Genomic DNA, 27,007 nt, shown 5'->3' with positions numbered 1-27,007 from the left:
GGGATGAGGAAGTAGTGTGGGAGTGGGAAACGCTAAATGTGCTGTTGGATAAGTATGAGGCAATCCAGGACAGGGTGAGGTCTTTGATGCCAAGGGAAGAAAGAATCTGCAGCAGTAGGCAGTGATCGACTGTGTCGAAAGCAGAGGACAGGTCAAGAAGGAGGATGGAGAACTGTCTGTTAGCTTTGGCTGTGACTAATTCATTAGTCTTCTGAACTCAATATGTCCTGTATTTCATAGTAGTGTGAAAGTGGCCTAGATTAGTAAAGCTAAGAGAGGCTAAATCCAAATATAGGGTCAATCCAATAAAAGAACCATGCAATAACTGGAGAAGCATTTAGATGGGGTGCCATGCAACGCTATTGAACATGGAATCAAGAAGTAGAAGTGGCACTCACCATTAGTAAAATATTTCATTCCAAATTGATGTTAAAAATATATAGCCGTGTGATTAGCTGGATGTGTGAAGACTGAAGACGACTGCTCTTTCATGCTATAGCAAGCACTTCTATGGGTCTGATAGAAGATGCTCCTGCTATAGCGGGAAACGGCTGTCATCTTCACGCATCCAGCGAATCCCACAGCTATATATTTTTAATGGTGATTTACGCAAATTGTCTCTTCAGAGAGGAAGAGGACTAGAACTCTAATGCCACCTATTGGGAGTAGCAATCCTAACAGTCAATGTCGACCCTTTAATGAGCCTTGTCATGTAATACATCACTGGAACCAAAATCTCTGCCTATGCTGCTTTAAAATTACAAAGAAAAAGCTTGCAGACATATTTCCTTTGTGCAAAATCACGGTGTGCAGCCTGAATAATCAAATATTTGCATCTCTTCTGTGTTTTGGACCCAATCCTGATTTTGACTTACTGATACTAATGTAAAGTTCCTCCACAAGAAACTGTTGATGAACTGCAATATTCTGTCTTCTTGGAGCCACAACTAGGAGGAGCATACAAGATCATTGCATACGGCAGACAGGACTTTATTACTTACCATAATATTTTGCAGGCTATCTGAATATCAGCATAAAGATTTAGGATTAAAAGAAGCACATCATATTACTCAAAGGTGGACACTTTGTATCAACGTTGTGTCTCTTGCTTGCTATTATTGTGGAATAAAATAGAAAACAAAGCATTAATGATTAATAAATAACACTTCAGAGGTGTATATTGTACAATCATTTGTTACGCCACTTCTTTTCCTTCTTGATAACCTTCACCTTAACCTTCAGGAAATAGTTACGTAATAGTGATGAGCGAGTGTGCTCATTACTCGAGTTTCTCCAAGCATGCTCGGGTGGTCTCCAAGTATTTTGACGTGCTCGGAGATTTAGTTTATGTTGACGCATCTGCGTCTGTTAGACAGCTTGAGTACATGTGGGAATTGCCTGTTTGTTAGGGAATCCCCATATGTATTCAAGCTGTCTAGCAGCTGCAAATCATGCAGCTGCGTCGACATAAACTATATCTCCGAGCACGCCGAAATACTCGGAGACCACCCGAGCATGCTCGGAGAAACTCCAGTAACGAGCACACTCGGTCATCACTATTAAGTAAAAAAGTGAAATAAATTAGTGCATGATTGCAAAATCTGACTACACAAAGTTTATTTGTAGTCTGTAACCACGGAAACACATATTTCTTTATATGATTCGTACATAACAAATAGGAAGTTTTTAAACATGGTTGCGTAACTTTGTGTAAAATGAATTAGCGCAAAAAGTGCTGGATTAGAAAATATAGCTGTTTATTTTTCCAGAAACAGTGCCACCCTTGACTATAAGTTGTGTTTAGTACTGCAATATCACACACAACCCATTGTTAAGAACATGCTGCTTCTGAAATGTTTTTCTAATCTTGGATAAATCTTTAAATCCATTAAATATTTGCAGGCTTTGACACAGTATAATGAACATGTATCATTTCCAGAAACTACCATAAAATAACCGGAGCAGATCATTAAATCTGTCTATAATGTATTCCGCTCATCTCCTCTGATAGGATGTTAATTGCTGAGAGTAAAGCGGAATCAGAATATTGGTGTTCGACTTATTACAGCTATTATTTCCTATCATTTTAATGTGTAGGTAGAAGGATTTCAGTGTTAGCCGATATCCAGTGTTCATCTCTTAAGATGTTAAACAGTCATCTATCAATAATTTACTTTTTTTTTTACTAGAATTAATTATCGTCGCTTCTGGCTGCCTGTAGATTTCACTATTTGTTCTGCAATATTCCCTCCCTGCCTGTAAATTGCATTGCCTATCAGTCGGAAATGTTTAATTATTCGCTTCCCATGTTTAATTCATAATAGAAAATTGTTGTGTTTTTTTTCTCTAAAACCCCTTAGGTTTTTCTATCAACTTCACAAAAGATTTTGAAGACTTCAAGGTTTTCTAAACCCTGAACTTAAAAAGTTTCTAACTGCAGAAAGTCTTTCTTGACTTGTATAATTGAAGACCATAGGATTGTCTTGGCATGTGGCTGGAGGTCCTAATCGTCATGCTTCATACCCAATAATAAGATGTTCAGATACCTACAAGGGAGGTTATTCACTTTCGATAATCAATACGTTGGAAGTTCCCATTAACAATAAGGTGATCACAAAGTGCTCCGCTCCTTGGAACCTAACAATCAATAGTAATCAGTGGAGACTGGCTATATTTGTTTAGTTTGCCTCTACAGGAAATATTAAAGTCATTGTCCAGGCTTGGGGCTTAAGTCTTCAATCACTTTATGTGACTCAAGACTAGTGAATCCTGATAGCACGCAATGCGCTCACTGTCAGGATTCTCCGGGGCTGGAGACGTGTTCGGGCGGTCATGCACTTTGCATACTTCTGGCCACATTCCAACTAGATGTGTCCGACCTTTCTCAATACACTTTTATGTGCAAGGTCACGTACGTCTAGTCGGCACATAACCTCATGTATGAAAATCGCACACCCATCCACTCTCAACAAAAGAGAATCCTGACAGCACACACATACAGTACTGTATAAAGATTCACAAGTCTGCCATCATAAAGCTTGACTGCAGACTTGAATTGCAAGTCTGGTCAGCCCCCTTTTAGGACTACATAGTACCCATACAAGTTAACGGAAGATCTTTGTAATGCAGCACCAAATGACATCCTCAAAAAGAGCGAGAAAGAAGGAGAAGCTCTGTTGCTTCCCTCTCATGGATACGCATGGAAAAATGAAGGTACTTAGAGTATAAATTGGTAGATTCACGTGAGCCCAACAGCCAACGACCGGATGCATCATGGCTGGGAGAGGCATCATGTTAGGTCAGAGTACCAACATAGGGGTATGCCTTGTCGCCGGCTGTTAGGTTCACACTGATTGGCCAATTTATGCTCTAAGTACCTTTATTTGTTACTTATTATCTACAGCATCTACAGCAGTAATGCAATTCCAACTTCATATGTGCAATGATTACATACTATAGCTCTCAAGTGGCTCTCTTAACATGCACCTGTTCACATTTGTCTTTGTGTTTGGAAGTTATGGTCAGTCTTTTGATATTTGTAAAACATGCCCTCTGACTGAAGAATCCACTGATCGGCGGTTTTAAAAAGAGCTTGATCCTATCTGTCCATATAATTGTAGGCTTTTAGTCTGGAAGAGGCATTATATTTGGTCAGGGTTCCTAAAAAAAAGGGGCACATCTTGTTGCTGGTTGTTCGGCTCTCATGAATTGACCACTTTATGCACTATGTACCATCATTTTATACTTATTTTTTACAGCAGTAATGCAATTCCAATTTCATACACTCAATGTTTATATCTTATAGAATTACAGAGAGCAGCTATAATGTGTTAGTTTGTTTAGTATTACCTTTTTCAGATGAGGTTGGAGGGATGGTAAGAACGAGGAATGTTAAAGAGAAGAGTGTGTCCAATGGTCTGCTAAACCTATAATATGACTGTGAATGTAAGGGGAAGAAACCAACTAGGCATGTCTCCTCCATAACGGGTCCGGAACCATTGAGGCTGTCACCTAGATTACAGGGGGAAAGCTTAAAGCGCGGGACCGCTCCCTGTATTCGAGAGAAGGGGGCGTGGTCAAGCTGAGAGGACATATGCACGCGAGGATTCAAACAATTTGGGCGGGAACGTCGAGCGTGCGAGATGCCTGTGATGCCTGTCAAATCAACTGTGAGGCGACTGGGCAGAGTAGAGCAGAGCCCGGGATGGCAAAGCGCTTTGACAGGAGACTACTGACTGGGTACCGCTCAGACACCGCTGTCCCCGCTGACATCGCTGCCCTCGCCATGACCCCTGCCACAGCCGCCCCTGCTGACAGCACTGACCGTGAGAGACAAGGTCTGTGAACGGGACTTAGGCACGCATCAATACGGCACAGCGAACCGGGCTGCCCATTGTAAACTGTGTGGGGGCAGTGCTGCAGGTCTCCGTTGTGTTGGGACATTCATCGCTGAGAATAAGGACATTTCCTTCTTCATCACCTCATCTGCTGGGCTCAAGACCCGCTTCAAGATCCCGAAGAGTCGCCGCCATCATCAGGACCATGAGACGACACCGCCAACGTCAGGAGATACTACACCATCTTCCTCAAGATTGTCACAGACTCCCACTGCAATGCAATCTCAGCGGCCCCAGTCACAGACAGGAGTTCGACTGTGACTGGCGTCTGAATGATAAGTTATATTTAATTGAATTGTCTGCTTTACTTGTCCTTGTTCCTTAAGTTATCCCCATTAGCCATTTGCTGTATTAGTTAATATTATCCCTCCGTTTTCTCCCTGCGTGGATTCTCTGCTGTATAATAAACCCCTATCACACTTGGTCTGTGTACAGTCCGTTACTGCATCCTACGTGCCTGCAGTCTCCTCACACGGAATGGGTCTCTCCTACTAACTCAGCTCTGTCACAGGCTGTTTGCCGTTTTCCAGTTTTACAAGGAGTTAGGGATCCTGAACCTCATATTATCTCATAATTCCCCAAAAAGGTATATGAAAATAGACTTCATAAATTGGATAAGCTCTTTTGTCATCTGAAGGCAATGCAACCTGTATAAAAGGGTTGTCTCATGATGACAACTTCTTCCTACATAAATGGTAATAAATAGAGGTTTCAAGATTCAGACCACTGTTCTGGCAAAAACAGCTGTTTCCTAGGAGTGGTGCTCAGTATATATGGTGGCTGGATTGTGAAAGGGGTTGCCTGTATTAAGGCACCCCTCGAAGTTGTTGGTACATAACTCTCAGGAGTGCCAAATTCTAAGAATGATTAGGACTTTTTGCTCATTTACCCATGAGTTTTATTAAAGAAAAACTCCCATCAAAGTTTTAATCATCATATTCTACAATTGCTTGTTTTGCCTTTCTACCTACTTAGATCTATGACATCACGCAATTAAAAACTAACTAGCTGAATCCTTCTAAGCTCTATGTAGAAAAAGGAAGTCTTTTTTCCCTGCCTGAGCCACCACAGCAAAAGTCCCTGGAAAGGGAAAGAGGGAGCAGCTGGGTCAGGAGCTGAAGAGGGGGAATGATTTATTTAGGGAAAAGAGACTTCCTGTTTCTACATAGAGCAGGGAAAAGAGAATAATTAGCTGGGTAGAAAGGCAAAATGAGCAGTTGTAAGCGAACCGTGCTACATAATAAGATGACTGCAATAAAAGAGGATAAAAGCTGTGCTTTAAATATATCTTATGATCATTTCACTGTGAAGAATTTCCTGTTTTGCAGAACGCTATGACAAGCTCAGCTCTGCTCTATTTTTTTTCTAGAAAAAGCAACTTTTACATTTCAGTTACATTATTGCAACAGACCATTCTATGAATGTCCAAGGATAAACATACAAATCGATAATTCCTTACTGTACTCACAAAAGAAAGGTAAAAGTCGCCGCAGCCCGCATCGGTACAGTGGATGCCTTCCTAGTTCTTTATGTAATTCCATCACAAAATGTTTATTCTACGTCTATCAGACAACAACCTCTGCTTCATTAGAGGACACTACGGCTACTGGAGGCATCAGCTGTAAAGGAGAAAACACAGCGGCCCCTGTTGCTTTCAAAATCTCGTCTTTTCATCTGTAGAAAATCCACCTCGTTTTAATCCCAGATGGAAAGTTGAAGAACAAACTGGCTTCGATATTCGCCTCCGGCTTTACCTGTGGTAAGATTCTATTTCATGTAGCGTGCTACGATGCTGAATCTTAATGTGTCTCTTAAGCGCTCTCCTATGTTCTGTAACCTTGTGTTCTGTTTAGGAAATAGATGCAATAGTTCCAGCTTCGCTACAATGTCACACTTCTGTTTGGATTATGGTCATTATGATATTACTATTACACTATCTTATCATGCTGGGTGCATTGAGCAGATTACTCCTGTGAGTTTTTTGACTTGTAATGTCTAGAATTTCCTGTTTCACAAAATGCAATAAAATAAAATAAATGATTAGGTAACAAGAATAACATATTTTCAGGGCATAAAAGCTAAAAAAAAAAATAACTAAGACATCAGAAATGTTAGAGCAACCTTCCTAAGCCGTATATAGAGGCATGTCGGTCACAGAAAGCTGAATAAAAGGATACCTTAACATCCAATGTCTTATTCTAGAGAAAAACACATCTTACTTAATAAAGTAGGAGCATTTAACACTCACCTGTCACAAGTCCCACCCATCAGCGCCCCTGTCACCTGATCGCGGGGTGTTAATGGGTTGTCATGACAGTTGGGGGTCTGGAGAAGACCCCAGTGCCGGTCACTACGATACTCCTGTGAATGCCGGCTCATGGCTGCCATTCATAGGAGATTATGATTTCTGAAGCCCTGCTATGTGTAAAATGTGTGATCAAGTTTCAGTTTCAAGCCTCCTTGGGCTAGGAACTATTGAAACCAGTAAAAAAGTAAAATAAAAGTTTTACAAAATATTAAAAAATAAAAAAACCCACAAAATTTCAATTTACCCCACTTATGCCCCGTTAAAAATAAAAATTTAAAAATTTTAAACACTCATATTTTGCATCGCTGCTTTCAGAAATGTCTGATATATCAAAATATAAAGTAAATTAATCAGATCGGTAAACGGCTTAGGCTACGTTCACATTTGCGGTCGGCAGCGCAGCGTCGGGTGCCGCAGCGTCGCCGCATGCGTCATGCGCCCCTATATTTAACATGGGGGCGCATGGACATGCGTCGCACTTGCGTTTTGCGCCGCATGCGTCCCTGCGGCGCCGCATGCATCCCTGCGGCGCCCGCTTCCGGGCGCACAGGACGCAGCAAGTTGCATTTTTGCTGCGTCCAAAATCAATGAAAAAAAGGACGCATGCGGCGCAAAACGCAGCGTTGTGCATGCGTTTTGCTGCGTTTTTGTTTGCGTTGTGCGTTGCGGCGCCGACGCTGCGGCGCACAACGCAAATGTGAACGTAGCCTTAACTAGAAAGAAAATCGAAATGACAGATTTATGGTTTTTAGCCGTAGCAACATTGCAATAAAATACAATAATAGGCGATCAAAACATCGTATCTACCCCAAAATTGTACAAATAAAAATGTCAGCTTGTGGCACAAAAAAAAAAGCCTCATCCAATCTAAGATCACAAAAAATGGCGAAGTTACAGGTCTTGGGAAATGGCGACATATCATATTTCCAAGTCAGTTCTAGCATTTAGTGAACATGGTAAATAAAAAAAAAAACAAATGTGTCAAATTGCTCTTTTTTTTTTTTGCAATTACACCACACTTGGAATTTGTATCCTTGTTTCCAGTATGGTACATGGGAAAATCAATGGTGTCATTCAAATATACAACTCGTCCAGCAAAAAAATAAAAAAGATAAGGCTTTGGGAAGAAGGAGAGCAAAAAACAAAAGATTAAAAACGGAAAATTGCAAGGTCATGAAGGTGTTAATATACACTACAAGCCCAACATTAGGTTTCTTTACTGTGCCTTTTTGTATTTTTCATCTCCTTCTGCTCCTCTGTGCATCTAGCTACCCATAGTTGAATGGGCTGCCTCATTCTTATCTGCTAAAACTACATTGCACCCTGCTTCTTCTCGTTGCTGCAGGCCCCTTCCTCCTGGAGCTTACTGGTAGAGAAGGATGGATTTTAACACGGGAGATTTTTATTTATATAGATTAAATGACCATTGATATTTTTGAATGTAATTACTGTGACCCATTATTTGACCAATATTTATGACCATGCTCTCCTCTGCATTTATAGCAGAGCTGAGCATAGGAAATCTGAGCTTTGCTACAACATGGCTATTGCAACAATGAAGGTCTGGAGAATGTTTTATTGGACAGGGTCATAGATGCATCTGTTTTTTATAAATTAGACAGCGTCATTAGGGGCAAATGGAACGATTGTAGCTGAGGTGTGCTTACAACCTGGCTGTCAGATGTTTTATTACACAGAGTCATTAAGGGCATATCAGCATGCTGGACAAACAGCAGTAGACCTCCTGTATTATGGATCCAGAGGCAAAGTTGAGTGGAGAGATCTCTGGGGGGTCATCATGAGTGCAGTGAGGTCTGCAAATCAGTGCAGTTTTAAAAATAGGTTATACTGCCATACATGACTAATGCTGTTTGCTCAGAAAGCTGAGACCACATTATGATTTTGGGAATATCCCTTTAAAGCTGTGTTTTATTCTTTATGTCAATAAGTCATCATTTTGCTCTTCCTACTTTTCCCCTCTCGCGTAGTTTAGGTGAAATTAGGGAGGCTATAACATGCTTTCCTCTCCTTCCCCTTCCTTTTTGACAGATTGCAATCTGACTGCAGCTGCATCCCCCTCCTCACCCTACCTTCATGTCTACTATTTACTTTTTTCACTCTAGCAAAGTGTTTGCTGACTTATGTGGTTTCTGAACATTCATAGGGCCATGCCAGCAGGAAAAGGAAATATACTGGCTGTAGGAAGGTTAGGAAGAGTACACTTTCCTTGAGATGATAGATTTCAGCGTTCCATTTACTAAAGGGTTTTTGGGGGCTTGAGGTAAATTTCTTCATTCACTTAAATCCAGACAGAGTGCATTATGCACCTCTTCAGGATTCCCTTCAATTGCCAGATAAAGCAGGAAGTCATGTGACTGGAAATGTGTGATATACATACTGGCGGTCTCATGATGACTAGATTCTCATCCGATTTTCTGAATGTTATATTGAGCGAAGTAGATGAGAAATAAGTTGGTACATGGCCACCAGTATAAAAATCACGTATTGGCGGTAATATGAACTCCTGCTCGATCTGGAAACTAAGGAAAATCCTAACGATGCGCATAATGCACACTGTCAGGATTCGCCAATCTGCAGTCACATAGAGTGACTGCAGATATTTACTTCAAGAGCAGAAAACCCCGGTAACATTGTTTGATGCTTTAAATAATGAAAGCTTTGTTTTTGTTAGAAATGTTTTCACTGTTTTATTAGTTATATCTATAGTATATCTTTTTATAAGAAAATATGGTTAACTTGTGCACTACTTGTCACACATCTATGATAGCGTTCTAAATTACTAGACTGCCCTTTACTGGTTGCAGTGCAGAAATGGAAGATGGATTCATGAGAGCATGAAGATTTCCTGCCAATTATTTCAATGGGGAATGATGCCACGCAACAAGGTCATAATGGCTGTCAGTAGTACAGGTGAATATATGAAACATACTACACGTTGGAACATAATATATTGTAATATATGGTGTAGAAGAAACTTGCTTTTTTCCCATTTACGAGGAATTTGTCTCCCCGCAGCCTCCTAAATTCATCATTCACTCTTAAATTCTGCTCAAATCAGTCTGAGTCAAAAGAGGAAGAACTGACTGCTCAATGAGTGAGCTAATTTCAGATGCGTAGTAAAGTCTATGGAACGGATAAGAGAGGAAGAAAGAGGAAGACTGTTGCTGACAGTTTCTAGTAAGTATTTTATTTTGACACAGAGCTGGATTCGCATCTTCATTGCTCAGTACTGTTGTGTAGTGTCCACCATGTTACAACTGTTTCTGAACATGTGCTATATAAAGGCAGGAGAACAGGAATCCATCAGGCTTCTGTGTTCTCTGTAGTTTCCATCCACTACCTCAGAGACAACTGAAAATAAGACATAGAGTCTGCAGCTTAAGTGCTCAGGACCACTAAACATGTGTAATAAAGAAGCAGGAGAGCAGGAACCCCTCACCTCAAGTCTCTGTGTGCTCTAGTTCATAGACAACTGAAAATTAGAGATAGAGCTTGTACCTTCACTGCTCAGTACAGCTTTATATTGTTGTATAATGTCCTCCATCTTAAGGTTGTTTCTGATCATGTGTTATATAGATGAAAGAGAGCAGGAACTCCTCAGGTCTCTGAGTACTCTGTAGTCTTTACCCACCAGCTCAGAGACAACTGAAAATTAGAGACAGGGGCTGTATATTCACTGCTCAGTACAGTTGTATAGTGTTGTATAATGTCCTCCATCTTAAGGCTGTTTCTGATCATGTGTTATATAGATGAAAGAGAGCAGCAACTCCTCAGGTCTCTGAGTACTCCGTAGTCGTCACCCACTAGCTCAGAGACAACTGAAAAATAGAGACAGAGGCTGTATCTTCACTGCTCAGCACTGTTGTATATTATTGTATAATGAACTCAATGTTACGGCTGCTTCTGAACATGTGTTATGTAGAGGCAGGGGAGCAGGAACTCCTCAGGTCTCTGTAGTTTTCACCCACTAGCTCAGAATCAATTGAAAATTAGAGATAGAGTCTGCAGCTTTAGGGTACTGTCACACAGTACCATTTTGATCGCTACGACGGTACGATTCGTGACGTTCTAGCGATATCGTTACGATATCGCAGTGTCTGACACGCAGCAGCGATCAGGGATCCTGCTGAGAATCGTACGTCGTAGCAGATCGTATGGAACTTTCTTTCGTCGCTTGATCACCCGCTGACATCGCTGGATCGTTGTGTGTGACAGCGATCCAGCGATGTGTTCGCTTGTAACCAGGGTAAACATCGGGTAACTAAGCGCAGGGCCGCGCTTAGTAACCCGATGTTTACCGTGGTTACCAGCGTAAACGTAAAAAAAACAAACAGTACATACTTACATTCCGGTGTCTGTCCTCCGGCGTCTCAGCTTCTCTGCAGTGTGAGCGCCTGCCGGCCGGAAAGCGAGCACAGCGGTGACGTCTGACGTCACCGCTCTGCTTTCCGGCTATGGCGCTTACACAGTGGAGAGAAGCAGAACGCCGGGGACAGACACCGGAATGTAAGTATGTACTGTTTGTTTTTTTTACGTTTACGCTGGTAACCACGGTAAACATCGGGTTACTAAGCGCGGCCCTGCGCTTAGTTACCCGATGTTTACCCTGGTTACCGGGGACTTCGGCATCGCTCCAGCGCCGTGATTGCAACGTGTGACCGCAGTCTACGACGCTGGAGCGATAATCATACGATCGCTGCGACGTCACGGATCGTGCCGTCGTAGCGATTAAAATGGTACTGTGTGACAGTACCCTTAGTGTTCAGTACCATTGAATAATGTCCTCCATGCTGCGGCTGCTAATTAACATGTGATATTTAGAGGCAACAGAGCAGAAACCCCTCAGGTCTCTGTGTGGTGTCAGCCTACTAGTTCAGAGACAACTAAAAATTAGACAAAGAGCCTTCCATGAGCTCAGAGACAACTGAAAATGAAAGATTGAAGCTGTGGAGGAGGGAAACTGTTTTTCATCATGTACATACTGTACATGACTTCTTATTCTGAAAAGTCACCTACGGAAATGTGAAAGTCAGTAAATAATTTGTACCCTTCATACACTGGGCTCAATCCATAAGGCTTTGCCATTTTCATTCCACAACAAAATATAACATGCTCTTTGTATGGCACAAAGTTGAAAATCATCCTGGATTTCAAAAATACATAAGCATCTCTTACCTGTTTTCATGAAGCGAGCAACACCATACATCATCCCTCCCTCTAATGTCCCCTATGGGTATAATTTCTACAACGGGAAAATTTATTTCCAGAGCATCAGGCATCCAGGAACTGGTGTAACTATTTGCAATTATGGATTTTTCTTTAGCGCCTTTATTGTTTATGGTAATGTGAGAATCATAGTCATAGGATTTTAATTTGTTGAAGTGTTATTTTTCTCTTTGTTATACACTAAAGAAAAATAACAATAATTAGTAAACTTGATATATTGTTTGTGTGTTATTCCATAAGTGTTTTTGATTGACATAGAGATAAATTAACCTTGGAGCTCAATAAAGATTGACATCCAGGCCCCAATGTCAAACATCTTGGATCTTGGACGCTGTGGTCAATACTAGTCATCACAGCATCTAAGGTGTTTGACAGAGGATGGCGACTCTGTCGGTCCATCGATGTATCACAGTTCACTCATGTGTTACGAGGTACGACGGCAACTAACACAAGCTCTCAATGGGAAAAAAAAATAATCTGGTTGAATAAAGCATAATAAAAAAGTAATATCCCCAAAATATGTATATATAAATGGTATCTTTTATCAATAAAATGTATTACATTTTGCTTTATAAAGTAATTCACAAAAACACCCTTAATTTGTACTACTCCAATGATAAGGACGGAATGTGTTTTTTTTTTCATATGGTAAAAAAGCAGGGAAACAAAATATTTTATTACCAACTTATCCCCCCAAAATGTATCAATATTAGTAAATAATATGCATTCAAAAATGTAAAAAAAAAAACCACAATACAACTTGTACCATGCAGAAAAAAAAGTCTACATATAGAAATTTTCAGAAAATGTGTTTTGACTGTGCAGTACATACTATTTTTGTCAACCTGACAGCAAGAAAAAAAAAATAGAAAAGCTAATAGCATCATACAATGGATGGAAGACTGTGGAGGCATATATTGTGTTTTTGGTGGGGTTCTAGAGGAATTGTGTAGGAGGGGGACTGTGAGGCCGGGGTCACAATACAGCATAATACAGATGAGTGTTCAGCGATAAAAAATCGCATAATCTATGGGGCAGCTCCCATCATCCGTTTTTTTCTCGTCTGTATTACACTTGCGAGTGAAATGGCAGCATGCTGCGATTGTCCGCGTATCTCAGCTGAGAAACGCCAATGTAAGTCTACAAGTGCGAGAAAAAAATGGCACAGCACACGGACCATCAGTGTCACTTGCGAGAAATTCTCAGACATTGGGCAGGTGACAGGAAAGGCTCAACCATTATTTGCTCATTTTGCAAGTGTTTGAGAAAATCTCACCATATTGATGAGATACTACTTTTTTGAGAAAAAAACGCATCCTGGCATTGCACACGGATGAGATACTGATCACCATACGGAGAACAATTGTGCGATTCTCGGCAGACAAAATCAGACAGATTATTTATACATTGTGTGTGACTCCGGCCTGAGTCTCATAATATGTGTGGGACAATCATGGGGACATCATAGCGAGAAGGCATAATACTGTATTGGGGCAATTTAGGGACAGCATAATGTGTTGAGAGCACTATAGGGCCATCATGCTATGTTGAAACTCTGTGGAGGCATCCTACTGTCTGGGGGCACTGTGGGACATCACACTGTGTAAGTAGCAGTGTGGGTGCATTACACTGTGTGAGAGCATGAACTGTTTTAAGGGCAATGTGAGGATATTATACTATGTGTGTGGCACTTTGGGTGCATCATACTGTGTGGGGGACACTGTAGGGGCATTATAAAGTGTGGGGGGCACTGTAGGGGCATAATACAGTATGGAAGCACTCAGAAGGCATCATAATGTGTTGGGGCCAATGATAGACATCATACTTTGTTGGGGAACTGTGGGGGCAGTATTGGGGCATCATTCTCTGTCGGTATCACTGTGTGGTTATTATATTACATTTGAGGTACTGTGGGATCAATCATGAGTTAAATTCACTGTGGGGGTATTACAATGTGTGTGAGGGAGAGGGGCAAGAAATCTAAGGGGCTTCAGTAGGGACACAATTTCTGTGTACATGCTGGAAAACAAGGCCCTCTTCCAGTCTTTAAAAGTTTGGAGGTATGCCCTTCTGTGACTGTGCCATAACACCAACTATTCTGCTGAATATTTTATTTGCCGTGGGACGCCATGATTTTTATTTATAGTACAGCCTTTCACTCAGATTTTACATTTTGTCTCTACTAAGTATGGGGATCAATGGACCAGGGTTGACCTTGCGGAGGCTCTGAGGAAGTGGTTGCATCTGGGCCATGATATTAGAAGGTTTACCCAAAAGCCAATTTGCCACATAGGTCCCAAAGTACTCGGCATGTATAAAGCATGAAAAAGTGTAAGACAATGCTGGTTTTTAATCTTCATTTGAAGAATCTCTTCCAGATGTGTAAACCATTAAACAAGCATCTGGTCTCTTAGTGATAAGGGGATGTGGAGGTCTCACAATTTCAAAACCCAAATAGCTGAAGTTCCAAAGAAGTGCAGCTCTATCATCTATGCTCTTTCGGAAACTGATGAAGATATAATTGACTTGGAATTATTCCTTTTCAAATTCTGACAGAAAAGCAGAGCAATCTCAAAATAGTCAAAATTTCGACATATTTTCCACTGGTATTAGAATTAGCACATGAAAGTTGGGGGCTTCTGTTACGGATTTGCATTGGGCCCCTAGAGCCTCAAGTTACGTCAAGTAATTGTGATCTATTTTCTCTTGAAACCACATTAGAAAAAAAAATGTGCAAATGTGTTCGTACAAAAGGAGGTGACAACACTTGGATTTGATCAACTTAAATGCCTTAAATTGTGAAAGGAAACAGTTTCAGACAATGCCTTTAGTTTTGTCAAAGCTATTCTGCACAATGTCAGGAAAACAAATGGGAATGGGGAAACACAATGAGAACAGACAGGTTGAGTTCAATATGTTTGCTCTATTTTATTACCTTTTTTCAGCTCCTAATGAAGACCCAAGGGTTTTCCAAGTATTGAACGTTACATTCATGAAGTAATGGTTGACCCCAGGATTAAGCTCCATTTACATTCCTTCCATGGTTGTGAACACTTGAAATAAGTCTTCTTTGTCACGTCAAATGTCAGAGATCTCACTGTCCTTCACTTTGTCCAATAGAGATGTATTTTGTCTTGTTTTAGCCTCAGTATAAGAAAAGTTAACAAAACTTGTTTGCCAAAGTGAAAGTAAAAAGTTACAAAGGCAAGTCAGATAATAATATTCAGCTTGTGTCACATGGAAACATGATGGCTTGTAAATAAGAGGTCATGAAGACATGCACAATTATGGCATATGGACATCTATAAGCGAGAAAGGTCAGCCTCCCGATCTGGTTGGTTTCAGTCATCCAAAAATACATTACCTAAATGATAAATGACCTAGCATTGAGGGGCAGCCCCACAAGAGCCCAAGAGGTAAGGGGGCCATTTCCACCTCCAAAGCAAGTTAAATTGTGCATTGTGATGAGCTATTGGACTGCAAAGGGCCCATATATTTTTGCACAGAGGACCTTTTCTGCATCCAGTCTATAAGGAGGAAGACCGAGATGTGGGTACCTGTGTGATGTCGGGTCCGGAACTGTCAGGGCTGTGTCCAGTGTTGCCGGGGAGGGGAAAGATTGGGAACCAGACAGGACTGATGACCTGGTGAGAGCGGGGTGGGGAGCAGAGGGAGGAGAGAGCTGTAATCTTGGGAAGAGTCAGAAGTTCAGAAGTTTGCCGCCAGCAGAGAGTAGAAACAGGTGTACACAGCACTCTGCAGACACGGAGGGAGAGCATAGCTGAGACCCGTTCAGGATTAAGTGAGGGCCTTGGGGAACAGGGAGAGTGCAGAGCATCGGGTGCACCGCCAGACAGTGTGAGGTGTTCGCAGCAAGGAATGGGTGCCGGGTGCCAGATCGTGAGCTGTACTCCCCTGTGTGGACAGGCGTATGGCAGAGCATGCACCGGTTAGAGACTTACACGGTGGTACCCTCTTTTGTTCTATGGATTAATAGACTAGGGGCTCATCGGGTAAAGCCGGAGACCGCCCGTTGCCTCCAAAAGCTTGTTCGTGTGTTGGCAGGAAACGCCTGAAGACGCCGTGCTGACCGTTGCTGGAACTATAACTCTCATCGGACTGCATGCGATTGAGGAACATTGAAGACACGATAAGTTTAATAACAAGATTGTTCTGCTATATTGCAATTCCATTTGTTAATTACCTGTTGTCTCCCTGCAAGGAGTTTTCTCAATTCTTATAATAAAATTACATTATTGTTAACCCTTTCTCTGCATTCTCTGCCTTCCTGCATCCCAGTAACTGCTTACACATCATTGCTAGCATCTGAAATGATTTTTAGAGAAAAAAAGTCAAATGATTGATTGAGTGATTGAAATGTTGGTCAGTGCTTTCCAATTTCATGCAAGCATAGATTATTGAGATCCATATAGCATAGCAACATACCAGACTACTGGAAGTGTTGGTTCAGTATAATATGGAGTAGCAATGGGTGGGGATCTGGGCAGGGTTGGCCTCAGCCACTGAGAAGCACATGGTGAGAAGGAGAACTCTGCTGGGACTCAAGCTCATCATCTAATGTATGGGAGGCAGAAATACTAATGGTGATCCACTGACTGCACTGCTGTCTACGATAGAGTTTTGTATACTTAAGTGCTCATTCAGATGTTCAGTTTTCATATACGAGTACTATCCGATTTTGATCCCAGGGTTGGATCAAAATCTTCGCTACATGTCCTTGATAAAAATTGATTTTTATAGACTTTCAGAATAGTGAAGATGAAGAAATATTTATTTTGTCAGTTTTCCATGTATGAGAAAAACGAATGACACTCGGTCCACAATGAGTGAATGAGCCCAAAGAGTCATCCGCATTTTGTATGATTTTTTCATGGACATATTGACTTGCAATGCCGATTTTGATCCAACCCTTTAATCAAAAAATTTGACATGTCTCGCAAATGATGAGGAATCACAGACTTGTGAATGGCCCCATACACCATCACAGGCACAAGTGATATCAGTGAAAAACACAAATAGCACTCGTACGTAAATATCAGACATCTGAATGAGCCCTAAAGCTGATAAGTCACCAGATTTTACAATACAAAGTGCATTAATTTTTAAGAGACAAGGTAAAAACATCCCATTACAGTTGCAAGTCTTCATCTGAGGTTTCTTGGCAACTAGATGGCAAAGCAACAAAGATTCAAACTTTTAAGGAAGACAGAGTGCCTTTTATTACTAGCTTGAAACTGCAGATTTTATTACAAAGGCCTCTTAGACAAGATGAGACTGGTGTTATTATTATTATTATTATTTTTTAAAATTAATGGCCTTCAACTCGATCTTGAGCCATGGCGACTTGATGGATACATGTTCTGTAGGAAGATTAATCTTGTGTAAGCCTAGATAGGTCCACCAGGGTCTTCTCCACCATTATCTTGATAGTATCAAGCTATTGAGTTTCTGGTCTTCCTCTTTGCCTTGTTCCTTCTATTCTTCCAGCCATGATGTCCTTCTCCAGTGATTGCTTTATTTGCATGATGTGTTCAAAGTAGGCAAGTTGTAGCTTGGTGATCCTTGCTTCGAGTGACATGTCTAGCTTGATTTGCTTCAAAATTGATTTGTCTGTTCTTCTTGACATCCCTGATATTGATAGTATCCTACTCCAGCATCACATTTCAAAAGCTTTTGATCATTCTTCTGTCTTGTTTCTTCATCACCCAGGTTTAAAATCCTTATGCTACTACAGAAAAGACCAGACTATGTATGGGCCATGTCTTCATCACCAGAGAAATGTTCCTCGACTTGAAGACCTTGCTCAGTGACTTCATTGTTGGTTTCCCCACAGCCTTTCTCGTACTGACTTCCAGCATCATCGCTGCATCTTGGGTGATCATTGATCTGAGTAGGTTGGAGTCCTTTACAACGTCCTGTTTGTCACCATTCATGTCCAATGTGTCCCGGTTGTACCTGGCAGTAGTCAATATCTTTTTATTCTTTCTGTTGAGTAGCAGCCCCATGTTCGAGCTTTCCATCTTGACACTTCATAACTAGTGTTGAGCATTCCGATACTGCAAGTATCGGGTATCGGCCGATACTTGCTGTATTGGAATTCCGATACCGAGATCCGATATTTTTGTGATATCGGGTATCGGTATCGAAACAACATTAATGTAAAAATGTGTAAAAGAGAGAATTAAAATAAAAAATATTGCTATACTCACCTCTCCGACGCAGCCTGCACCTTACCGAGGGAAGCGGCAGCGTTCTTTGTTTAAAATTCGCGCTTTTCTTTCCTTTACGTGAGTCCCGGCTTGTGATTGGTTGCGTGCCGCCCATGTGACCGGGACGCAACCAATCACAGCAAGCCGTGACGTAATTTCAGGTCCTTCAGGATTTTAAAATTACGTTCCGGCGTTGTGATTGGTTGCGTCGCAGTCACATGGGCGACGCAACCAATCACAGCAAGCCGTGACGTAATTTCAGGTCCATAAGGATTTTAAAATTACGTCCCGGCTTTGTGATTGGTTGCGTCGCAGTCACATGGGAGACGCAACCAATCACAAGCCGTGACGTCACGGGAGGCTGGACACGCGCGCATTTTAAAATGGGCGCGTGTCCAGCCTCCCGTGACGTCCCGGCTTGTGATTGGTTGCGCCGCGATCAACCAATCACAAGCCGGGAGGCTGGACACGCGCGCATTTTAAAATTTTAAACACGCGCGCGTGTCCAGCCTCCCGGCTTGTGATTGGTTGACTGCGGCGCAACCAATCACAAGCCGGGACGTCACGGGAGGCTGGACACGCGCCCATTTTAAAATTTTAAAATGCGCGCGTGTCCAGCCTCCCGGCTTGTGATTGGTTGATCGCGGCGCAACCAATCACAAGCCGGGACGTCACGGGAGGCTGGACACGCGCCCATTTTAAAAAGCGCGCGTGTCCAGCCTCCCGTGACGTCACGGCTTGTGATTGGTTAATGGCGGCCATGTTGCCGGGACGCGGACCAATCACAGCAAGCCGTGACGTAATTTCGTCACGGCTTACTGTGATTGGTCCGCGTCCCGGCAACATGGCCGCCCTGACCAATCACAAGCCGGGACTTCACGTAACCAAGTAAAAGCGCGAATTTTAAACAAACAACGCTGCCGGTTCCCTCGCTGAGGTCCAGGCTGCGTCGGACAGGTGAGTATAGCGATATTTTTTATTTTAATTCTTTCTTTTACACATTTATATGGATCCCAGGGCCTGAAGGAGAGTTTCCTCTCCTTCAGACCCTGGGAACCATCAGGAATACCGTCCGATACTTGAGTCCCATTGACTTGTATTGGTATCGGGTATCGGTATCGGATTGGATCCGATACTTTGCCGGTATCGGCCGATACTTTCCGATACCGATACTTTCAAGTATCGGACGGTATCGCTCAACACTATTCATAACAAGTTCTTCATTCCATGTACGCTTGTTGCTATCAATGTTGTATCATCTACGCATTTAAGACTGTTGATAATTCATCAAGCAATTTTGATTCCTTCTTGTTTTTCGACAAGTCCAGCATTCATGAAAATAACTTCTTCATATAAATTGAAGATAAATGGTGACAGGATGCAGCCTTGGCTGACGCCTCGCTCTACTTTGAGCCATGCAGTGTTGCCCTGTTCTATTCGGACTGTTGCTCCATGGTTGTTGTAAAGGTTCCTAATGAGGCTGATCAGATGGTTCGGCACACTGATATTCTTCATGGTATTCCAAAGTTAATGGTGATTAACACAATCAAATGCTTTGCTGTAGTCGATGAAGCAAATATAGATCTTCTTGTTGTATGCTTTGGCCTTTACCTTTACCCATCTAATGTTAGCAATTACATCTCTTGTTCCTCTACCTTTTCTGAATCCTGTCTCTTTTCTGAATCCTGTCTGTTCCTCTGGTAATTCTTTCTGAAAGTCATGCTGTAGGATCTTCAGTAGTATTTTGCTGCCATGAGGTATGAGCGCAATAGTCCGATAGTTTCTACAGTCCATGGTGTTGTGAATTCTGCTCTTGGGCTCCCTCCGGTGGTTGTTAGTGGTAGTGCAGTGGTCTCTGGATTATAGGCCAGGGCAGGTGTTTCTGCTTATTGCAGCTCTATTAGGTATTTAGGTTTGTAGGATCCATCAATCTCTGCCAGTTGTCCATTGTATCTTGGAGGGATTGCATCTCTGTCTGGCTCCACTGCGCTGCTGTCATTTCAGCTAAGATAAGTGCCTTGTTTTTGGTTCTCTGTAGCACGCATGCAGTGTGCTTTTATGTGCAGTGCAATCTGTTGTGTTTTTGTCCAGCTTGACTTGTTTGGATTTTTCTGTCATGCTGGTTTCTCTGGAGATGCAGATATACATCCTATGTCTTAGTTAGATGTATTATATAGTATTTTCTGCTGTGGAATTTTCTAGTGTTTTAATACTGACCGCTTAGAACTCTGTCCTATCCTTTCTATCTAGCTAGAAGGGCCTCTTTTGCTAAACTCTGTTTTTTCTGCCTGTGTACATATTTCCTCTTAAACTCACAGTCAATATTTGTGGGGGGCTGCCTATCCTTTGGGGCTCTGCTCTGAGGCAAGATATGATTTCCCATTTCCATCTTTAGGGGTATTTAGTCCTCCGGCTGTGTCGAGGTGTCTAGGCCTGGTTAGGTACATCCCACGGCTACTTCTAGTTGCGGTGTCAGTATTAAGATTGCGGTCAGTACAGGTACCACCTACTCCAGAGATAGTCTCATGCGGCTCCAGGGTCACCGGATCATAACACCATGGCATCTCTCTTCCTCGGGATAGGAATAAACAGTAATCTTGTCCAGCCCCTGGTCCATTTACTAGTTGTCCATATCTGTTGTCATAGGTGTATGATGAAATCAACTGATGCTTCAGAAGACTTTATTAGCTCTATTAGAATATAATCATATCCAGGCACTTTGTTTTTTGACAGAAGTTTTATCGCAGCAACGGGCTGATGTACTAACATTGAAAATCCATTTAATAAAAGCTGTATAATCCTTAGTAGTGTTGAGCGATACCTTCAGATATTTGAAAGTATCCGTATCAGATTGGATCGGCCGATATCCAAAAAATATCGGATATCGCTGATACCGATACCCGATACCAATACAAGTCAATGGGACACAAATATCGGAAGTGATCCTGGATGGTTCCCAGGGTCTGAAGGAGAGGAAACTCTCCTTCAGGCCCTGGGATCCATATTCATGTAAAAAATAAAGAATACAAATAAAAAATATGGATATACTCACCCTCGGACGAGCCCTGGCTGTCACCGCTGCAAGCGTCTGCCTCCATTCCTAAGAATGCAGAGTGAAGGACCTTCGATGACGTCGCGGCTTGTGATTGGTCACGTGACCGCTCATGTGACCACTCACACGACCAATCACAAGCCGCGACGTCATCGCAGGTCCTACACTCACTGCATTCTTAGGAACGGAGGCTGCCGGTTGCACCGCTGAGGTCCAGGGTCTGTCGGAGGGGTGAGTATATGCATATTTTTTATTTTTATTCTTTATTTTTTACATGAATATGGATCCCAGGGCCTGAAGGAGAGTCTCCTCTCCTCCAGACCCTGGGAACCATACGCACCGCACACGCCTGGAAACTTATAGGAACTTCCGATTCCGATTTCCGATATCACAAAAATATCGGAACTCGGTATCGGAATTCCGATACAGCGAATATCGGCCAATACCCGATATTTGCAGTATCGGAATGCTCAACACTAATCCTTAGTGAAAATGTTCCTCTATAATATTAAAATTAGCAATTTTTTTAATCTATAAGTAGCTGGAATCATAAAATGCTCATTTTTATTTCAGTATCATATGATCATTCTGAGAAAAATATTCACAATAAAATCCACCAGATATATTTTGGTATAAGAGATCAGTTTTAGAATGTATGCAGTTGATATTGTAAAACCTGGGGACAGATGGGTTTGAAATGGCACATAGAGAAATGAGAAACAAGTGGCAGGGACCATCCATAATTAAGTTCAACCAACCTTGTGGTTGGATAGGTTTTGCACTTTTGCACTTTATGATAAAAAAAATGTTAATCAAGTGTCATTCGTGTTTAATGTTTATTGCATTATTAGAGTTCATGTATTCATTAGACACAATGTGCTGATTCATCGTGTATGTATATGTTTGTATATTGACAATGTAACGTATTTGTGCACCTGAACACATATGAGCGGTCCTGTTGAAATTCGGGTTCATTGGATTAGACCGAACTTTAGTTAAAAGTTCGGTTTGGGTACCAGAACTCTACCGAACTTTAACCAGAACCCAAACCTCATATCAGTTAATGGGACCCAAACTTTTGTGTAGTAAAATATTCTCTCTCTTTCTCATCTCTACACCTAAAGTGTATATTGATTTAATATAAAAGGTGTGTGAGCGCATTTTGCATTTTTTTTTATTTTTTGGCTTTTCTTGTAGATTTGTTTGAAATATCTCAAAGCTTTTTTCTTCATGATTATATACATGAGATGAAAAGCAAAAGTTACAGTACTTTTCTGTAAAGATAACATTGCTAAAAAAATAGAAACATAGAACAAAGCAACATTTACAATAAACCCACTTTTGTAATGCAGCAATGCAAAACAGTAAATAACAGACATCTTTGGTATTCCTGTATCCATAACAACCCGCTCAATACAATGAACATGTTAGTTATGATTATTGGTAAATGTAACAAATAAAAATGCAATTTTTTTTTCAACATTGAATCCTTGAAAAACTTATTAGACCAAACGACTTTCACAACTGATGAAGATCTTTGGGGGTTATTTGCTAGGAATTGAGGACAAATATAATATATACTTAAAAGATAAATGTAGCACCCTCATTTTCCCTATCTTAAAGGACTAAATAATTATCTGTGTTTTAATGAGGTATGATTTTCAACACCAATGTTATTAGTCGCCAATAGAGATGCGGAAGATCGATCCGCGGAGGATCGAGTCAGAGCAAATTTCGCAGTTACATATCAATTTGAATGCTTTGATGTTTGATTAGTACAAAAAAATTGCCGAGCACCGTTTCCCACACTAGAGAAGCATCAGAGAGCAGGCGACAGCCATTTTCCACCACCAAGCAGCTTAGCCATTATGCCCAGCAGCTAACACATCACTTCCCAGTTTCATATCTATTACTGTGGTGGTCAGTACACTGAGACATCAGAAATCAGAGGATCCCAGTAGAGTACAGTCGGGTGCAGGGCTAGTAGTATGTACAGTAGATCTGGATTCCATCTCCAAATTTACCATGAAAGTGGTTTTGTCAGATCATATTTTAGCAAAATTTATTATTTTTGTGGGTTTTCCAGTATTGAGATCACTGCTGCTCAATTACCGAAGGACCCCTTGTAACTTGGCACAAACACCAGCATCAGGTGAGCAAATTGGAGGCAGGAATCCTCACTGTCTCCTATATTAAAGTTTCTGCACCTTTGCACAAGGATAAGAATAACAATATCCCCGTCTTGCACTAAAAAGAAAACCCATCCGGATTGACCATTCTCTCCCTATTGAAGTTGAGTTTTCCTTGTAATACCAAAATACTCATTTATCATTGCAGGAAAAATGCCTAGCTGACTGCTGATTCTGCTGGCAAAATCACTTTTTTTTGCCAGGGGAGACTGGCTTGGCATTTGGGGCAATCAGTTGATTAACCGAGGAGTAACATTTTGAAAGGATTGTCTTTTGTTAAACAACCCTCTTAATCTCATAATTATTTATTTTCCTGGTAAAATTCCCATGACATTTTGGTGACTGCAGATGCATTTGTCAGGATTAGTGATGGATAGTGTTGAGCGATACCGTCCGATACTTGAAAGTATCGGTATCGGAAAGTATCGGCCGATACCGGCAAAGTATCGGATCCAATCCGATACCGATACCCGATACCAATACAAGTCAATGGGACTCAAGTATCGGACGGTATTCCTGATGGTTCTCAGGGTCTGAAGGAGAGGAAACTCTCCTTCAGGCCCTGGGATCCATATTAATGTGTAAAAGAAAGAATTAAAATAAAAAATATTGCTATACTCACCTCTCCGACGCAGCCTGCACCTTACCGAGGGAAGCGGCAGCGTTCTTTGTTTAAAATTCGCGCTTTTCTTTCCTTACGTGAAGTCCCGGCTTGTGATTGGTCGCATGCCGCCCATGTGGCGGCGACGCAACCAATCACAGCAAGCCGTGATGTAATTTCAGGTCATTCAGTATTTTAAAATTACGCTCCGGCTTTGTGATTGGTTGCGTCGCAGTCACATGGGCGACGCAACCAATCACAGCAAGCCGTGACGTAATTTCAGGTCCTTAAGGATTTTAAAATTACGTCCCGGCTTTGTGATTGGTTGCGTCGCAGTCACATGGGCGCCGCAACCAATCACAAGCCGTGATGTCACGGGAGGCTGGACACGCGCGCATTTTAAAATTGGCGCGTGTCCAGCCTCCCGTGACGTCCCGGCTTGTGATTGGTTGCGGCGCGGTCAACCAATCACAAGCCGGGAGGCTGGACACGCGCGCATTTTAAAATGCGTTTTAAAATGCGCGCGTGTCCAGCCTCCCGGCTTGTGATTGGTTGACCGCGCCGCAACCAATCACAAGCCGGGACGTCACGGGAGGCTGGACACGCGCCCATTTTAAAATGCGCGCGTGTCCAGCCTCCCGTGACGTCACGGCTTGTGATTGGTTGCGGCGCCCATGTGACTGCGACGCAACCAATCACAAAGCCGGGACGTAATTTTAAAATCCTTAAGGACCTGAAATTACGTCACGGCTTGCTGTGATTGGTTGCGTCGCCCATGTGACTGCGACGCAACCAATCACAAAGCCGGAGCGTAATTTTAAAATACTGAATGACCTGAAATTACGTCACGGCTTGCTGTGATTGGTTGCGTCGCCGCCACATGGGCGGCATGCGACCAATCACAAGCCGGGACTTCACGTAAGGAAAGAAAAGCGCGAATTTTAAACAAAGAACGCTGCCGCTTCCCTCGGTAAGGTGCAGGCTGCGTCGGAGAGGTGAGTATAGCAATATTTTTTATTTTAATTCTCTCTTTTACACATTTTTACATTAATGTTGTTTCGATACCGATACCCGATACCACAAAAGTATCGGATCTCGGTATCGGAATTCCGATACCCGCAAGTATCGGCCGATACCCGATACTTGCGGTATCGGAATGCTCAACACTAGTGATGGATGAACCCGAATGCTAAAGTTCAGGGTCCATACCGGACACCTACTATCCATACATGGATTCCGAACATGAATTTATCACAAAAGTCCTTACTACTTTTCAATATCGGCAGATCAAGCAAAGCTTGCTGAAAGGCTGGAGCGCAGCAAATCAACAAGTTTTTCCAATGTGGCCAATTTAATTACTCCCAGCATCCAAGCCCTGATGACCGGATACTTTTAACACTGAGGCAAAAGTTTTTAAAGATGGTCAAGCAATACTTGGCTGATAAAACCAGTATACACCATAAGTTCTTTGAGTCCGTCAGCTATTGGATATCAAAGCGGGTCACCTAACATGAGTTGTACCTTTATGCCTTGGAGGTGTTGTACTGCCCTGCTGCTAGCATCTTGTCTGAGTGGGTTTTTAGTGCCACCGGGGGGAGACATAAGAGACATGCGTTTTCGGCTGTCAAAATGAAATACTGACAGGCTCACTCTGATGACAAGGAACAACACTTAGATTAGACCCAACTTTTCCACATCACTAGATGATAGCAGCACAAAGTGTTTTTAATGTTCAATTTTTGTATTCGGCCCACCAGTTTTTGCCTTCTAGGATCAACAGATAACTCAATGATCTTACTTATACATTTTTTTCTGGCTTTGAACAAAATGCAAAGCCTTTAGAAGTACCACAAATACACTGTTAGGGGTCGAGTTCCCGCCTCTGCACAGGGGGAATCTCAGGCCATCTCTGCTGCGGTCTCTCATTCTTCTCCTGCCGCAGTGGAGCCTGCTCAGTGGAGACATCGGTCCCAGCGTCTCGCTCAGTCTGACTCTGTGCAAAGGGTTACTGCTGCTTTTCCAGCTTCTTCCATTGAAGTCAGTGCTGGGCAGCGGTGAGCAGACGCTTTTGGGACTAAGTCTTGCTTTTCTCCTTCTGAGCATGCCCAGGGTAAGATCTCTCATTGGAGATCGAGGGTCACATGCTTGGATAATAATAATAATAATAATAATTTTTATTTATATAGCGCCAACATATTCCGCAGCGCTTTACAACATATAGAGGGGACTTGTACAGACAATAGACATTACAGCATAACAGAAATCACAGTTCAAAACAGATACCAGGAGGAATGAGGGCCATGCTCGCAAGCTTACAACCTATGAGGAAAAGGGGAGACACGAGAGGTGGATGGTAACAATTGCTTTAGTTATTTGGACCAGCCATAGTGTTAGGCTTGGGTGTTCATGTAAAGCTGCATGAACCAGTTAACTGCCTAAGTATGTAGCAGTACAGACACAGAGTGCTATTAACTGCATGAAGTGTATGAGAACATGATGCGAGGAACCTGATTATGGTTTTTTTAATAGGCCACACAGGGATAGTTAGGTTAATGCGTTGAGGTGGTAGGCCAGTCTGAACAAATGAGTTTTTAGGGCACGCTTAAAACTGTGGGGATTGGGGATTAATCGTATTAACCTATGTAGTGCATTCCAAGGAATCGGCGCAGCAAATGTAAAGTTTTGGAGATGGGAGTGGGAGGTTCTGATTATTGAGGATGCTAACCTGAGGTCATTAGCGGAGTGGAGGGCATGGGTAGGGTGGTAGACTGAGACCAGAGAGGAGATGTAGGGTGGTGCTGAGCCATGGAGTGCTTTGTGGATGAGGGTAGTAGTTTTGTACTGGATTCTGGAGTGGATGGGTAGCCAGTGTAATGACAGGCACAAGGTAGAGGCATCGGTGTAACGGTTGGTGTGGAATATGATCCTGGCTGCCGCATTCAGGACAGATTGGAGCGGGGAGAGTTTGGTAAGAGGGAGGCCG

The 27,007-nt window shown here is 42.2% G+C and overlaps 1 long non-coding RNA gene across 1 annotated transcript in view; it reads left to right on the top strand.

The window, feature by feature from the left end:
* The first annotated feature begins 5,982 nt into the window (after nt 1–5,982).
* Nucleotides 5,983–27,007, top strand: part of LOC143781626 (uncharacterized) — a 321,470-nt gene continuing 300,445 nt past the window's right edge. The window contains exon 1 of the long non-coding RNA XR_013216781.1: nt 5,983–6,156. This is a non-coding gene — a long non-coding RNA (uncharacterized LOC143781626). The remainder of the gene's footprint in view (nt 6,157–27,007) is intronic.

This window comes from Ranitomeya variabilis, chromosome 6 (assembly GCF_051348905.1).
Source record: "Ranitomeya variabilis isolate aRanVar5 chromosome 6, aRanVar5.hap1, whole genome shotgun sequence".
NCBI classification, from domain to species: Eukaryota; Metazoa; Chordata; class Amphibia; order Anura; family Dendrobatidae; genus Ranitomeya; species Ranitomeya variabilis.
Note: the sequence above shows the minus strand (reverse complement) of the source record. Positions and strands in the feature narration are given on the sequence as shown.